Source organism: Vipera berus (genome assembly GCF_964194415.1).
Source record: "Vipera berus genome assembly, chromosome: 2".
In the NCBI taxonomy this organism is placed as follows: Eukaryota; Metazoa; Chordata; class Lepidosauria; order Squamata; family Viperidae; genus Vipera; species Vipera berus.
In genome coordinates this window covers 27,882,383-27,895,747 of record NC_138203.1, presented here as the reverse complement: position 1 = coordinate 27,895,747, position 13,365 = coordinate 27,882,383, and positions in this window count along the sequence as shown.

Below are 13,365 nucleotides of genomic sequence, written 5' to 3'. Positions count from 1 at the left end.
TCATAAAATAAATACGCATGCCATCCATACAATAAATCATACCCCTCAATATTCAATATTCTTTCATTCATTAAATTGAACCAATTACTAATTGTTGATAACACAACTGCATCATAATATAATCTCAAATTGGGCATCTTCAAACCCCCTCTCTCACGTGCATCTTGCATTATTTTAAGCTTTACTCTCGGTCTTTTCCCTGCCCAGATAAATTTATTAATACCTTTTTGCCACTCATTTAAATTTGTGTCTTTCTTAAGTATTAGTATCATTTGGAACAAAAATAAAAATTTTGGTAAGACATTCATCTTCACGGCTGCTATTCTCCCCAATCAAGACAATTGTAATTTTTTCCAACTATCAATCTCCTTTTGTACTTTTTGCCATAACAATTCATAACTCCTTGGTGGAGCAGTGGGCTAATGCCTCCTTAAGTAACACCAGCTGCCTGCAATTACTGCAGGTTCGCATCCCACCAGGCTCAAGGTTGACTCAGCCTTCCATCCTTCCGAGGTAGGTAAAATGAGGACCCAGATTGTTGGGGGCAATTAAGCTGACTTTGTAATAATGCCGCTTGGGGTGTGTGTGTGTGTGTGTGTGTGTGAAAGCCCTAATAAGCAGGCGTATACATAGAATGAAGGCTACTGCTAAGCTTGTAAGCCGCCCTGAGTCTTCGGAGAAGGGCGGGATATAAATGGAATTAAAATAAAAAATAAAAAAATAATTGTTTTTATATAATTTCACATTCGATGCTGTGATATATACCCCCAAGTATTTAACCTTTTTTACTATTTCAAATCCTGTTGATTTTTCTAACGCTTCTCTTTGTTTTACAGTCATATTTTTGTTAATATTTTAGTTTTTTGCTTATTAACTTTAAAACCAGAAACTTGTCTATATTGTATTATCACATCCAGTAATTCTAAAACTGATTGAGTAGGTTGACTTAAAGTAACAACCAAGTCATCTGCAAATGCTCTCAATCTATAATCTTGATGCCTAATTTTAATTCCCTTTATTCCTTTAACAAGGCATCCCTGCCTTGTTCCTTTTTCAATTTTACAAATTTCTGTTAAGTTACCATTAACAATTATTTGTGCCGTTTGCTTTTGATATATTGCTTTAATAGCCTGTAAAAAATAATCCCCAAATTCCATCTTTTCTATTACTTTCAATAAAAATTGCCAATTCAATTAATCAAAAGCCTTCTCTGCATCTAAAAATATCAATGCAGCAGAGACTTGGTTGTTTCTTTCCAAATATTCCAATAAGTTAACAATTTGTCTTACATTATACTTCATTTGTCTACCAGTTATAAACCCTGACTGATCATTATGTATCACTTGTTGCATTATATTCATTATTCTATTTGCCAATACTTTAGCAAATATCTTATAATCAGTGTTTAAAAGAGATATTGGTCTATAATTCTTTGGTTGACTAAGATCTTGATCCTTCTTTGGAATCAATGTTATGAAAGCTGTTCTCCATGATGGGGGCACTACTCCCCCAAGTTGAATTGTTCTAAATAAATCCTTCAAAGGCTCCACCATTTCTGACTGCAAATTTTTATAATAACTAGCTGTCAATCCATCTGTCCCTGGTGATTTACTCAATTTACAACTGTTTAATTGCTAAAACAATCTCTTCAGAAGTTATTAAGTGATTCATTCCATCCCACTGCTCTTGAGTAACCTTAGGAATATTCACCTCTTGTAAATATTTATATCTACTCCCCCAAGTTGAATTGTTCTAAATAAATCCTTCAAAGGCTCCACCATTTCTGACTGCAAATTTTTATAATAACTAGCTGTCAATCCATCTGTCCCTGGTGATTTACCCAATTTCAACTGTTTAATTGCTAAAACAATCTCTTCAGAAGTTATTAACTGATTGATTCCATCCCGCTGCTCTTGAGTAACCTTAGGAATATTCACCTCTTGTAAATATTTATCTATATCTATACTTTGAATTGTATCACTTGCATATAATTTAGAATAAAATTCTGAACATACCTTTCTGATAATATCTTGTTGATAAACCTTTTTACCTTTATATTCTATTTTCTCTATTATCCGAGACTTTTCTTTTTTTCTTAACAAGTAAGCTAACCATCTACCTGGCTTATTAGCATTATAAAAAGTATTATGTTTATTTATTTATTTTATTTATTTATTTTATTTATATACCGCCCTTCTCCTGAAGGACTCAGGGCAGTGTACAGGGCAATAAAATAAAAATACATTAGTTAAATAATTTTAAAACCCAAATCCATCAGGCCAGTGTATCATATGTTGGTTGCCACCTGGTCTGCCATCAACATATTAAACTGCCCTTTCAATAAGTTAGTTGTTTCTTTCACTTTCTTATCAGCTGGGTTCAAGATAAGTAACCTCTCCTTCATCTTTATTTCCTCTTCTAACTCCTTTCGCTTTTGTTCCTTTTTACGTCTATACTTAGTATTCAAATGTATTAGGACTCCTCTCATATAAGCTTTACTTGCATCCCAAACCATTTCAATCAAGGTGCCCTTATGCATATTCATTACAAAAAATTCTCTCATTTGTTTTCTACATTCATTCACAATTTCCTCATATCTAAACAAATTTTCATTTAATCTCCAAGATCTTCTATCCCTTTTCTCTTGAACCAGTTCCATCCACACTGGACTATGATCTGTTAATGTTCTTGGGCATATCTTAATTTTCTTCACCCTAGGAAAAAAATCATTGGTAATTAGTATAAAATCAATCCTTGAAAAAGATTGGTGCCTATCTGAAAAAAATGTAAAATCCCTCTCTTCCATATTTCGCTCTCTCCAAATGTCTCTCAATTCCAGGTCATCCATAAGCTCAAAAAAAGATCTAGGCAGTTTCGCATGGTTTGATATTCCATTAGAAGACCTTCTTTTGTCTCTTCCTGTGTCCAAAACTCCATTCCAATCTCCCATTAAAATACAAGATTTATAATCCCATTGGGTTATTCTATCATGTAAAAGTTTATAAAACTTTTCTTGATGTTGATTTGGTGCGTATATTCCAACCAAAAGTATTATCTTTCCTTCTATTATAAGTTCAATTGCAATATATTGTCCTTGTGCATCTGCCTCAATTAATTTAGCAGTTAAATCTTTCTTTAAGTATATAACTACTCCATTCTTCTTATCCGGGGCAAATGCAACAAAATGTATTCCCAATCTAGAGTTTGTCAAATACTTTTGGTCTACTACTCTAATATGTGTCTCTTGCAAACAAATAACATCATTTTTATATTGTTTCAAATAATGAAATATTTTTTCCTCTTTTGTGACGAATTTAAGCCATTAACATTCCAAGTTAGAAACTTGGTTGCCATCTTTCGTGACTAGAAGCTTTTGGAACAATCCCTGCAGATTCATATGAACCTGTTGCTTTGGTCTTGCCCCTCCCACTGCTTCCATTTTAGTAACTTCTTGAGTTTTAATTTGATCTTGCTGTTTCTGCTGTTCTTGCACTTTTCGTCTGGCTGCTGCTCACGTCACTCTTTGGCCTCTAGGTTCCTCTATTGATTTCAAAGGCTGGTCCATATCCACAACTAATTGTAGTTCTTCTTCAACCAACAAATTCGAACCTTCCGCATAAATCTGTTTCTCTTCCATTTGAGCCTGTTTTTTCTCTCCTTCGCTTCTTTTTTTTTCCAGGAAATAGTGGTAAATCTGCTTTCAGCACATTAAAATAAAATTCTTTTGCTTTCCCTATTGTATTAAGACGATATCTAGTACCTAAGTAGTTGACCACTATTCCAACCGGTATATCCCATCTGAACTGATGCTACCTTTTTTTCAATTCATTTACCAGAAAAGCAAACTCTTTCCTTTTTCTTAAAATTTTTGGAGGAATTTCTTTCAATATCAAAACCTCTTGATTTTCTACTTCGAACCTTTTGTTATAAAAAGCTTGAATAATTTCATTTCGAATCACCCTCTTCGAAAAATAAATCACCACATCTCTTGGTAAATTCCTCTGCTTCGCAATCCAGGAGTTGACTCTAAAAACTTTTTCAATTTCCCGTATGAAATCCTCAACTTGCCAACCTATTATTGGAGCAAAGGCCTTTGCCAGTATCTCTCTCAGGTTTTCCTGTTTGTTCTCCTTCAGTCCTCTAATTCTTAAAGCAAATTCTATTTCTCTATATTGTAGCATTATTGTTTCATCTTCCATCTTTTCCATTTTATTTTGAGCCTCAGTCATCTTATCTTCCAAAGCAATATTGCCTTGAGTTAATTCTTCCATACGATCATCCATGTTTTGAATATGTTGTGCCAGTCCCTGAAATGCCAATAGAATATCTTCCCTTATTTCTTTATTTTTAATCTGCATAGTTTCTTTAATTTCTCCAATCTCTTCTGACATTAACTCAAATTTATCATTCATTTTTTCATCTATTTTTTCCATCTTATTTTCTATTTTCTCCATCTTATCATTTATTTCTTTAGTTTGAGATTTCAAAGCCTCCTGCAGGTCTTTTAATGTCAAAGTTTGTGGGGGGGGGGGCATTAAAGCCTGTAAGTTTGATTGCTGTGCTGGCGAAGTCCCTGCACTTCTGGGGGCTCCAGGTTTTGATGGTTTTAATGACATCTTAAATCAATTTTATTCTCTGTATTCAAAAAGATTAATCCAGTCAAAATGTTTATAGTCTTGCTGTTCTCTTCTTAAAATTCTTTTAGGTTCTTATAATTTTCTTATAGTCTTTACAGTTTTCAATATCCAAACAGCCACTTTCACTTTCAAAGCACTTTCGATTCTCTGTTACAAAGAATCATTCAGGCGCCATCTTCCCTTTCTTTTTAAAAGGACAGAAAGAAATTTGAGATTCCAGAGTTAAAGTCTTATACTTGTTGTTTATACTGCTCCCGCATCCGCTCTGCCTGCATTAATTCCTCAAGATAACAAATCAAGTCAAGTCCAGCAGGAGTGGATTCAGCATCTTGCTCTGCTTTGAAGCAGAGAAATCCTCCGATCCGGAGTGTTTCCAGGCTTCGGGGGGGCTCTTACCCTCCAAGCCCCAGAATAAACATTCTGGGGCTCTAGGGGGCTCTACCCTTACCTGGAATCTCCCCTTCCCCTCTTCGCCTGAGGGAAAGGGTTTTCAGCCACGGGACAGCTGATTGTCAGCTGCGCCGTGGCTTTAACAGAGTCAGAGGGCTGGCGGTCAATTTCGACTGTCCTCACCGCTGAAGCGCCACCTGGAAGTCCATAAAGCAAAATAGATTTCTAATGTGAATTATGAAGTATACAAAATATGCTTTAATTTGATCTATTTAAGAGTTTAATTAACTCAAATTGGTTCTATTCCAAGCTAATGACACTGATCAATTGCAAAAATATTACCTCTGTATCAGCAATTTCCCAACATCAATTCTCAGAACAATTTCCAAAGATGCATGGAGTCCTTGGTGTTCTATCACTTGGTTGATTGCATGCTGATGTTTCATTAGACAACTAGGTAACATCATCCGTGCTAGGTGCCAATCTTCTATTGCTTCCAAAGGTGCTCTTGAAGCACTGACATAGATAATTTGGAAACCACTTACACATCCTGAGAATTGACATAAGGACTTGATTTAGCAACCTAATATAAGTGAACACTGATGTGGACATGAACCCATTTAAAGTAAATATATGTCATGTAGATATTGCAGTTAAGAAAATAATTTGAACTATGATGTAAAAGTAAATTGAAAGCTGATTTTAAGATGAATACTTAATTCTGGCAGAACATGAAGATGCCCTTAGAACTGTGGACAAATGTTCATTAATGCTACTAGTTTCACCAATGTTTTAATTAGTTGAATCAAGTTTCAGCACAACCAATTGTTTTTTTAATAAAATAAGGAAATCTTTTGGATGTATCAGAAACCAGAGATCAAAATCTGAAGCTATCAACTTTAAAGCATGAATTTCTGCATGTTTGATATCCTATTTAGATATCCTGTTTGGCACATTTGAGTTTAGAACTTAAGTTCATTACAAATATAATGGTTAAAAATACCAAAATGTAACACTCAACTTAAGAGCAACCATTTATGTATGGGGACATTTGGTAAGTTTATTACAAATGTAAAAATACTGAAAAGTCTGCAATGGTTAAAAAAAGGTTGATGATGACTGGCAACATACAGAAGAACCTAAATTGAGTCCCTGACATTGTCAGTTAAAGAATTATGGGTAGTTTGGGCCACAATTGTCTTTTTAAACTGCCCAATATTGAAAGTTGTTAGAGAAATGGAGTGGATTATTTTTCCATATTTCTTTAGAGGAACAAAAAATTCTTATTAATTTCTCAAAAGCAAAACCTTACTAGTGACAACAGCATTGCTACCAAAAGCCCATAGAAGTTACTTTTTGATGACTTCTTTCAGGATTTAATAGAAAATTGAAAATCCAGGCCAGGGTGCCCCAATCAATTGGAAAGATAATTGAACACTTAAACACATTCATTAGCAAAACAATTTTGCTAAATATCTAAAATTTGCTAAATAAGTGAAATAACACTGTACTCCAACTATGAAACTCTCTAAAATTTTCTTCTGTGAAAAAAAACCTGTCAAGAAAATTATATTTCATTCCACTGAGTGAAAGCTAGTAGGAAAAAAAGTACAGAAGGTAAGTAAATATATATATAATATGAGAAAAACACATACCCTATAAAAGTTAGCAGTATATAGTTTAAGACAAGAAGAAAAGACCAAGCAATCATCTTGTCTTCATAATGACTAATATTAAAATAATTTAGAGATGCAAAATCCCGTAGGAGCTGGTAGAATGGAAGTGAGGAATGAATAATATTTCTACGTTGTTTTCACTTTCTATTTTATCATATTCCTTTCTTTTGAAATCAGTGGTGATATGCAGGTTCTGAGGTTTTGCTGGTAAAAAATACAGGAAACCAGAAATTGCCTTCAAGCTTTACATTTTTATTCAGCTAAACAAAAAGATGGGCTCCTCTAAATGAGCAGCAGTTAAGAAGGGAACATAAAAGACATTCCCTGCTCCAGTGGCCAAATGTCATGCATATACAACACCGGTCCTGTCCCAGGGCAAAAGACTGCAGTGGGTGGTCTGGGGGTGCCTGGAATCTGGGTGACACCATCCCATTTCTCTCTTGAGGGGACCCTACCACTCCTTGCCATCCTCTTCCGCAAGTCCCACTTCCTACCCCTTCCACTAGGGCAGGGCTTGGTGGGCAGGGTACCTTGGCCCTCTTGTGACTTGTGGACCTCGTCTCCCAGAATCCCTGAGCCAGCATGGATGAAAAAGTAGAAAGCCTAGCCCCAGAAACCAACTATTACAATACGAAAGGCCGCTGCAACGCCCTCTTGTCTCAGGAAAGTCAAGCCAAAAAATAAAAAGCACCAGGGAAGATTTTTTTTCTCTCTCTCTCCCCTCTCTCTTCCTCCCCCACCCAGCACAGTTAACAGCCTCAAGCAGACAGCCAAGAAACACGAAGGAAAAGATAAGCATTAACCATGAACAAATCAACAGAAAGCTGACAGGTCTGCCCCACACACACACATAAAAACCAACAACAGTATTAACACCAAACACATTAGCACCTATGACAAGATACAGTAAAGACAAAGACAAGACAAAAACCACATCAACAAGTTGTTCCCATCCCTGGGCGATAGGAGTAATCAATCCTACTGAAAGGGGGGAAAAAGCAAGCTAGCAAATTAAGAAGAACAAACCCCTCACAAATTTCATCAAAACTTAAAACAGGAAAGAGTATAAAGTGTACCACGCATGTAGGTGATTCTGACCAGCTCGTCCAGAAGTCATCGCCAAATCAGTTCTCTGTCTGGCTTCTTGAATAAAATCCACTTTCTGGCAGCTTGCTTCATTTAGTGTCAACTATTTTTATTCTTATTTATCCTTAGCCTACTTTTTCCTCTTAAGTCCGAGTTACTCACTGTTCCTTTGTTCTACATCAATGAAATGCACATTCTCTTTTTTTCTTGCTCATATTATTTATCCTACAACTGACATGATGCATAAGAGGTTTGGGGTGTATTCTCAAATATTGTAACTGATATTGTATCCAAAAACCAGTACAATGGGGGAAAAGGTTAAAAAGCCCCGCACTAGGGCACCTGTTACAGAGCTTAAGCCAGCAAAACAATACTGTGTTTTTTTCACCCTCTTCAGTCCCCCTGATTATCACTTCTGGTCATGTCATGTAGGCTTTATACGCTCCTTACAACAATTTGTCTATCATCACCTGAAGTCCCCTCCACCTTCTGTAATTCACACTTAACAGCTGGAGTGCTCAAGGAAGTCACTGGGACTTTCAGCTGGCAACTGATGAACATCTTAAATTAGGCCCACATTTCCTGTTTAGGGAGGCCAATCTGCAATGCAGTGACAATAATATCTTGGAAACCTTTAAGTTGCAGATTTTTTTAAAATTTTTTTATTTTAATTCGATTTATATACCGCCCTTTTCCCGAGGGACTCAGGGCGGTTTACAGGGCAGATTAAAACAAGACAATATATACAAGTTAAAATAAAAATTAAATTAGATAGCCCCCAAAAATAAAAAATAAAACCTTAAAAACCTTAAAAACCCTCAGTCCAGGACCATCCTTCCTTTTAATAGCATTGCCTACCAGATGTCCCTTCTCTGTTGTTAAAAAGACATCCAGCATGGCTTGGAGGTCTGCCCATTTAGTGGACAGAACCAATTCAGAATATTTGTGTGGGGTGTCAGTGTAAGAGGCCAATCAGTCCTCCCATGCATAAAGATCAGATTTGGAGAAGGAAGTTTGAACCAGGACCTCATCAGTGTCCCCCCTCCTAACAGCTACTGCCTTGTGAGGGAGTAGATCCCCTCATGGGGTGGTGGAGCAGAAGCTAAAGCAGGAAAAGGTGGTGCCGTGGAAGGTCACCACAGCCCACAGTCTCTAAGCACCTACTTATTCACATGTAAGGTCCAGAAAAACAAAAACCAAAAGAGCATATGAAGCATGCTGATCATGATTCATGCCTCTTTAAGCACAGTCTCCATGGTTTCAAAAACTCCCAAATTTATGGATTCCCCTGTGGGCCAAACAGTGGGTATGTCCTGGTGACAGAAGGCATTGTATTTAATCAGAGTTTCAATTTCATGTCCCAATGGGTTTTAAGCTTACCAAAGTTCCTTATGACACAGTCAAGGGGTCTGAGGACACAACTCTTCCTTTTATTCATTCTAACTGTCCTTTTATTCAGTCTAACTGGTCTTTCTGGGCTGAGCCCATGTGTTCAAGTCACTCATACCACTTGCACAGCCTGTTGGGCCACAAGATCCACTGACCTTCAGCTAAGATCAGTATCACACCTAGGTCTGGTCAACAGAGGGATATATATATATATAAGGAGCAACCACAAACCTCAAACCACACACCACTCCCAAACCGTTGAAGCATGGGAGTACAAGATTAACGCCCCTTGCTTTCTAGGTGCCCCCAGCACCCCCCAAAAGAGGGGGGCCTAAGTGCGCCTGGCGTAAACTCTTCCCCCCAGTTCTGGTCAACAGTGGGAAATAATCCAAGGAAACAGATACACATTTACACAAACACACACTCCACCAAGCAAGCCAGTGCAACAAAGTAATGTATATCTGTGTGTCCTACCTTATCTTCAGCCCTCCTGAGTATGCAGGAACCAACTAAAAGGCAACCAAAAAAAAGAAAAAAACTGGTTCCTGTTAAAATCACAATGAAGAGTCAAGAAGGGAGCACCTCCAGGAAATTCTGGAGCACACTTGGTGCCTTTCCCTTTCCTGAGCCTCCCTAGGACCAACCAAGCACCTCTCCTGGAAACCAGGCTCATCAAAAATGATATGCAGGTTCTGAGGTTTTGATGGTAAAAAATACAGGAAATCAGAAGTTGCCTTCAAGCTTTATGTTTTTATTTAGCTGAAGAAAAAGACGGGCTCCTCTAAATGAGAGCAGCCCCGAAAGACAATAAATCCTTGTATTTATTCTTTCTGGTTACATAAGCAAGCCATCCAGCAAAGCTGACACACATATGATAAAGATTTCACCCAGTAAGTCTAGCATACTGTAGATAAGAGAGCAGAAGTAACAAACATGTTCCCTTTTGGGTGTTTCCCTAAAGATATCATATGTTCTTGGGCAAGTTAGGACATTGGGTATTTTCCTTGCTGGCCTTTCATGATCCTGCATCCAGGACTTTGCAAGAGCCCAAAGACAGTAGGGCCATCTGCACATTCACAACTGATATTTCCTATACTGCTTTATTATTCACTGTCCCCTAATTCCGGGTCAACAGTGGGAGGGAATTCAACTTTTCCAGTTTGAGGAATGACAGCAGCAAATCTGGAGAAATGTACAAAGATGGTTTGGATCAAAGCTTCTGCCAGACGTTTCCTTCTGATATTGAAAACAAACCTCACATGGTATAGGAAAGGATTTCTGAAGTTATGTTCCCCCTCCAGAGTGGGAACTTTCTCCCCATTTTCAGAGGGGCATTTTTAGCAATGTTCCTTTATTCCTTTATGTTTCTTTATTCCTCTTGTAAGACCTGTTCATCTCCTGTTTATACATTGATATCTTTGCAGGAGATATTGCTCTGCCTTCTAGAGGCACCTACTCATGAAAGGGCCTTTTTAGTACTGGAATTCAAGCTTTATTATTCACAATTTCTAAATCCCAAGGTCAGAATAAATTCTGCAGGCAAATATTTCAACTGAACAAGGATATCTGGCTGTTGCTTTCTTTTAGGAAGATGTATTTTTCCCAGGGTTTATTGATCTGGATAAATTTATTCAGATCTGACTGTGTATCTTTCATTGAATACATTGTTAGCTGTCTTGATGTCCATGTTCTTGATAGGCAGAAAGTGGGAGAGAAATATAAATAAATAAATAAATAAATAAATAAATAAATAAATAAACAAATTTACAAGAAATAATAAAAGAGGTCTTCTTACAGCATTACTTATTAACTAATTTAACCTCAGAAGAAAATTATCTGTATATCTGTCCAACTCACTGCTTTACACACTATTGTTATAGGAAATGATCACTGGATGTACTCTTAAAGCAAGTCCCTTGGTATATAATTTTGTTTGTTTGTTTGTTTGTTTGGTGAAATGCATCCAGAAGATCTTTGAATTTCCATATATTCACACAAAAGTAGAGTCTGCATATTTAAAATCTACTGCGGCTCTCAAGATACATCACTCATTCAGTCTAGAATCTTCCACATATCATCTTCATATACACAGTGAGCAGAGTTCTGATTAGCCTCAGATGGAGATACTTCCACTGACAAGGGCCACACCTCTTCATCATAGTTATAGAATCTACTTCACACATATTTACACATACTCATGGTGGACCCATGAGAAATGTTTCAGAGCTGAGCTAGTCTGATTTTCATGGGGGCTGAGCACTAGCAACAATCTTTTTTACGCATTAAAGCAGAAATCTAAGCTTTATATGCTTTGATCTACCATGAAGTCATAGCATTTAATGCAGGGTGTGACATAATTTGCTCAATAGTTAATAACTTTCTCTTCCCATGATACTGATCTGCTTCTGGTATTAGAATGAGCAAAACATTTAGGCAATTTCTCCAGGCAATTTTAGGAATAGACAGGTGTGCAAAAAACAAAAATTTCTAAATACTAGCTCATGCAAGAGCACCTTGCAGCAACAGAGAGTGGGAGGTGTTAGGAAAGATGTGAGTATCCTTAAGCCATGAGCAAACACGTCCAAACAACTTATCTTTTTTTTTCGTTCAAAATGTTAGAATTTTACTATGCAATAAAAATATTAAAAAATGAAAATGATAAGAATTAGAAAAGAATAGAATTTTGACTTCTACCTTTCTATCAGGTAATGGCCATCTTATTCTTTCCCCTCCCTCTTTAACCTTTTCTATTTTACAAATCATCCCTTCTGTTTTTTTCACCTTTAGCAAAAAGTCCATATAAAGTTTCCAGTCTTTTTTTTAAGTCTTAATTGTTTTTTCCCTGTTCAAATTGGTCAGCTTTAGCAGTCAGTTTATTTGAGGATTATATTATAAATTTCATGGAGTTTCATTTCCCCAGACTCCATCAATTTTATAATCCAGCCTCCCACTACTGTGGGTTAGGCTTCCATCTTTCCATCTTTTCTAATGGAAGCCTTCCATTAGGCTTCCATCTTTGTGCAAACAAAAACCTTGCCACAGTTACCATATGCAACATTTATTTCCAAATTTCTTTTCTAATTCAGCATACATAAAGCCAAATAAAAATCATTTTGATTTCATTGTAATATTAATCTATTGTACTTTTTGCATCATTGTATGAATTTGTACCCAAATTCCTTTGCTTTTTCACAAATCCACTGTGCATGGTAAAATTTCCCTTCTTTTCATAATTTGGAGTTGTTGGGAACTTTGTGAGCATCCTTATACCAAGAACAAGCATCTCCAACCACCTATCTTTCTGCCTTTTACTATGCAAAATATTTTGTAGTAGAAAGACAGTGGAAGTTCATGATAGTGTATTTCTTCCTGATGGGTGGACGAGGGTAGTATATAACAGAGGGTGGGAATAATGAGGCTGGCCAAGATGTGGTGCTCTTTTGCCTGGGGGAGGAAGAGTGAGAGATGGAGGTGATGTGTTTTGTAAGTGGGAAGAAGGCAGGCAGAGACATCATGATAATAAACACGGGGTGATATGCAAGGAGATGGGGTGAACTGCTCTCAAGGAATGTGGCTTCAACATTTAGAATCAGCCCCAATTCCAGCCTCCTATGCTCCCACTTGAGGCCTACTCATTAGAGCTTCAATGGTCTAATTGTGAATGAGATAGCTGATATGCATTACCAAGATCTGGATGGATGCAGAGAAGAGGTTCTCTTCTTAGAAATATACCAACTGGGTTTGGGGTCTAGCATCAGCCAAGACTCAAGAGTAAGGATATGGATGTGACTATTGACATCTGGGAGACTGTAGAAGCTTCAGGGCACTGCTACACAGAAAATCTGATATGAAATCCTACTTGTAAAGTTGGTTCATAAGCACTTAGTGAAATTATTGCTTGCGTACTAACTCTCCTACTACACAATAGCTTCTCTGCTGGAGCTGTTTAATTCTGTGACTGGCAGTTTCCCCAGATTTATGGTGCTGGGGGACTTCAACTTGTCTTGCTTGACTCAAAGTCAGAGGCAGCTCAGGAATTCAGGCCACCATGGTAAACATGGATCTGATCCAGGTAATTAATGGCCAAACACATGGACAGATCACTCCCTATTAAAACTTGGTTCTTAGGGAAATGGGATCTATTTGATCGGTCTGCTCTAGGCACTTAATAGGATATCGAGTTTTTC